At 37.2% G+C, this 3,921-nt stretch overlaps 1 non-coding gene across 1 annotated transcript; it reads left to right on the top strand.

Annotated features, from left to right (window-relative positions):
- Positions 1-540: 540 nt before the first annotated feature.
- LOC111559614 lies at positions 541-647 on the top strand. The gene has a single exon (XR_002740743.1). It is a non-coding gene; the product is annotated as a U6 spliceosomal RNA (small nuclear RNA).
- The last annotated feature ends 3,274 nt before the right edge of the window (positions 648-3,921 follow it).

Genomic DNA, 3,921 nt, shown 5'->3' with positions numbered 1-3,921 from the left:
CAAATTTATTTCTGCTGCAAGTAAAGATCTATCCTTTTATGGACACATCTGTTAGATGGAATGTTTAGTTGATCAAAATGTATCCTGGAGAGTGTAATAGTATAATATTAAAGGGGCATGATGTCAACCCAGTCCAGAAAAAGACCACATAAATATTAGACTAAAAAAGAACTTTGACTTGGGAGAAAGAAGAGAATAATTATTGGATTACTAAACATTTGTAAACCGATGGAATAAAAAGGTTAATAAACACCTTGTGGGAAATAAGTAGGTTCAATCCAGATCCCTTTCAAGTGGATAACTGATACACTCAGGTGTCCCTCCAACAGGAAATAATTGAAAGCATATTGACAACTATGGGATAAGCCTTTTGAATAAAATGTGTACAGTGAAAATCTATTAAGTTTCACATATTCATTCAACAAAAACTTCAGGCATGAGGCTAGGAAAGACAATTATAAGTAGATTAGACATTATCTCTGCCCTCAAAAAGCCTATAATTTAGTAAGGTTATAATCAAGGAAGAACATTATTATAAGAATGCTCACTTTAGCAGCACACACACTAAAACTGGAATGACAGAGAGAAGATTACTATGGTCCCTGAGCAGGGACGATAGGCAAATTTGTGAACTATTTACTATTTTAAAAAACTTGGCTCTAAAAAAGTGTTATAGAAATTAATATGAAAAGGGCTTTGACATATATATATATGTGTATATATATATATATAATGCATATATATATATAATGCATATATATATATACACATATACACACATAACATGATGTAGGATGCATTTTATGCTCTTCACAAGAAATCTGCTTTAATATAAATACACAGGTTAAAGGTCAAAGAATGGAAATAAATTTACCATCCAAACACTAATTAGAAAGGAAAATGTGAGGATGGCTATAATAAATAAGACTGGAAATAATACTTGTTGGTAAGGATGTGGAGAAACTGGAACCTTCATAGATTGTTGGAATGGAAAATGAGGCAGCTACTTTGGAAAACAGTGTAGCAATTTCTCATAAAGTTAAATACAGAGTCACCACATGACCCAGCCATTCGGTTCCTAAGTATATGCCAAACAGAAATGGAAATATTTGTACATGAAATGCACAAGTATATTATTCATGAAGACCAAAGAGTGGAAACAGCCCAAAAGTCCACCAATAGATAAATGGATAAATCAATGTGGCATATCCAAATGGGGTAGGCAGAATAAAGGCCTCCAAATATGACCACCTCCTAATCCCTGGAACCTGTGAGTATGTTTTCTTACCTGGCAAAAGGGGCTTTCCAAAGATCTGTAAGTTAAGGGCTTTGAGACGGGAGGTTACCCTGAAAGATCAAGGTGTCCAGTGTAATCACAAAGCTCCTTAAAACTTGAGGAAGGAGACCGAAGAGTCAGTCACAGTAATTCCATGTGAGAACGCCACCTGCTTTTGTTGGCTTTGAAAATGGAGAGAGAGAGGGCCATAAAGCAAGGACCAGGGACCAGGGACCATCTTGTTCCTTGGAACAAACAAGGAAATGAATTCTCCTCAGCTTCAAGACAGGAATGCAGCTTAGCCATCATCTTAATTTTAACAAAGTGAGGCTCGTACTGCATTTCTAATCTGTAGAACTGATAGACAATACATTTATGTTGATTCAGGCCACTAAATCTGTTACATCAGCAAGAGGAAACAAATATGCTATTCACTGGAATATCACCAAACTATGAAAATAAATAGGCATTGGTACCTGTTACACCATGGATGAAGATTGAAAACACTATGCTAAGTGAAACAAGCCAGTCACAAAGACCACATATTGTATGATTCTACTTATATGAAATGTCCAGAGTAAGCAAATTTATAGAAACAGAAAGTAGACTAGCAGTTGCTTAAAGTGAGTGTGGGGGTCTAGTAAGGACAGGGTTCACTGCTAATAAATAAATACAGGGATTCTTTGGGTAAACAGAGCCTTCTCCAATTAGATTATGGTATTGGCTTCACAACCCTATGTGTGAATGAATATACTAAAAAAAGCACTTTAAATGGATGAGCTGTATGATGTCTGAATTACATCTAATACTGTTTTTAACACAGAAAACAAAATGAACATTGGAGTGGCTCTATTTAATATTAAACAAAGTTGACTTCAGAACAAAAACATTACCAGAGACAAAGAGGGACATTTTATAACAATAAATGGGCAGGTTACCAAGAAAACACAGCCATCCCAACTGCTGCATCAATAGAGTTTCAAATTACATGAAGCAAAAACTGATTGAAAAATAAAAGTAGTCAAATCCAGAATTGTACCTGAAGATTTCAAGTTTCCTCTCTACCTGCTAGGTCCGTTTGCTGACAAGACCCGAAAACAGTGAAACTCCAGTAGAAAAAAAAAAAAAAGCAAAAACAAAAAACAAAAACAAACAAAAACAAAAAACACACACGCCTAGCACTGAGATCTTGATTTCAAAATACCATCTCCAATAAAGGGAACCAGGGCTCCTTGAAAAAAATGGCTGATTCTGGGGCTGGGACATGAAAAGTAAAAGACAAACTTACAGTGCCAGACTGCAAGAAAGCATTCAGATTCATGGGGACATATCAAAACGACACTGGAGTCAGCTTGAAAAGACTACCACTGGCCTAGTGTGAGATGGTAGAGGCAAATAAATCATTACAGTGATGAGTTACAACCCACATAACAAAATAGGAATCCGTGAGTCCATACTAATAAAAATAAATGTGAGAAAGTATCTCTTTATGAAATACTTATTAATTATAAGCAGTATCTCGTGAGAAAACTAAATGAATAGATAAGAAAGAAAAACTCTTCCATAGGACAGAATTCCACTAATAAAGAGACACAAAATAAATTAGAAAATCACTATTTGGCAACCACTATAGTAAGCGTTTTTCAGGCAAGGACCACAAATAGAGGTTAAAACTAGCAGGCAAGACTCTAAAAGTATCTCTTTATGAAACACTTATTAATTATAAACAGTGAATCAGTAACTTTATAGTAAAGAAAAATGGTAGTTGCCACCTTAGCCAAGTGACGTCAAAGTTAATAAATATCACCAGTAACTGGCCCAACTTGACAACGTCTGCCTACTGGCAGGATGTGCTGAGGACACATCTGTGGTATTTCTGCCAACAATGCATGGCCTGAATCAAATCCTGAGGAAACATCAAACTGTGGGATTTTCAGAAAAATACTCAGCCTGTACTTTTCAAAAACATGATTGATGCAAAAGACAAAGGAACGAGAAAATGTTGCAGAAAAGGCACATGAAAAAGACAGGAAAACTAAATGCAATGTGTGACCCTGGATTGGATCCTTGACCAGCGATAAATAAATAAATAAAAGCACACTTTGACATTAAGGACATTAATGAGACAATAAAATTTGAATAAGGACTACAGACTGAAATATTGTGTTAATATTGTCCTAGTATTAATTTCTAGATTTTCATAACTATCTGTGATTACATAAGAAAATGTCTCTGTTTTGGGAGCACCGGGGGGACTCAGGCGGTTAACTGTCTGACTCTTGATTTCAGCTCAAGTCATGATTTCACGGTCATGAAATCTAGGCTAGCGACAGGCTCCACACTGGGCATGGAGCCTGCTTAAGATTCTCTCTCCCTCTCCCTTTGCCCCTCCCCCTCACCCATGTGCATGATCTCTCTCTCCAAATGAATGTTACTATTTTTAAGAAACACATGCTGGGGGGCACCTGGATGGCTCAGTCGGTTAAGTCCCTGACTTCGGCCAGGTCATGATCTCGAGGTCTGTGGGTTCAAGCCCTGTGTCGGGCTCTGTGCTGACAGCTCAGAGCCCGGAGCCTGCTTTGGATTCTGTGTCTCCCTCTCTCTCTGCCCCTCCCCCACTCACGCTTGCTCTCTTTCTCTCAAAA

Source organism: Felis catus, chromosome A2 (assembly GCF_018350175.1).
Source record: "Felis catus isolate Fca126 chromosome A2, F.catus_Fca126_mat1.0, whole genome shotgun sequence".
Taxonomy (NCBI): Eukaryota; Metazoa; Chordata; class Mammalia; order Carnivora; family Felidae; genus Felis; species Felis catus.
Note: the sequence above shows the minus strand (reverse complement) of the source record. Positions and strands in the feature narration are given on the sequence as shown.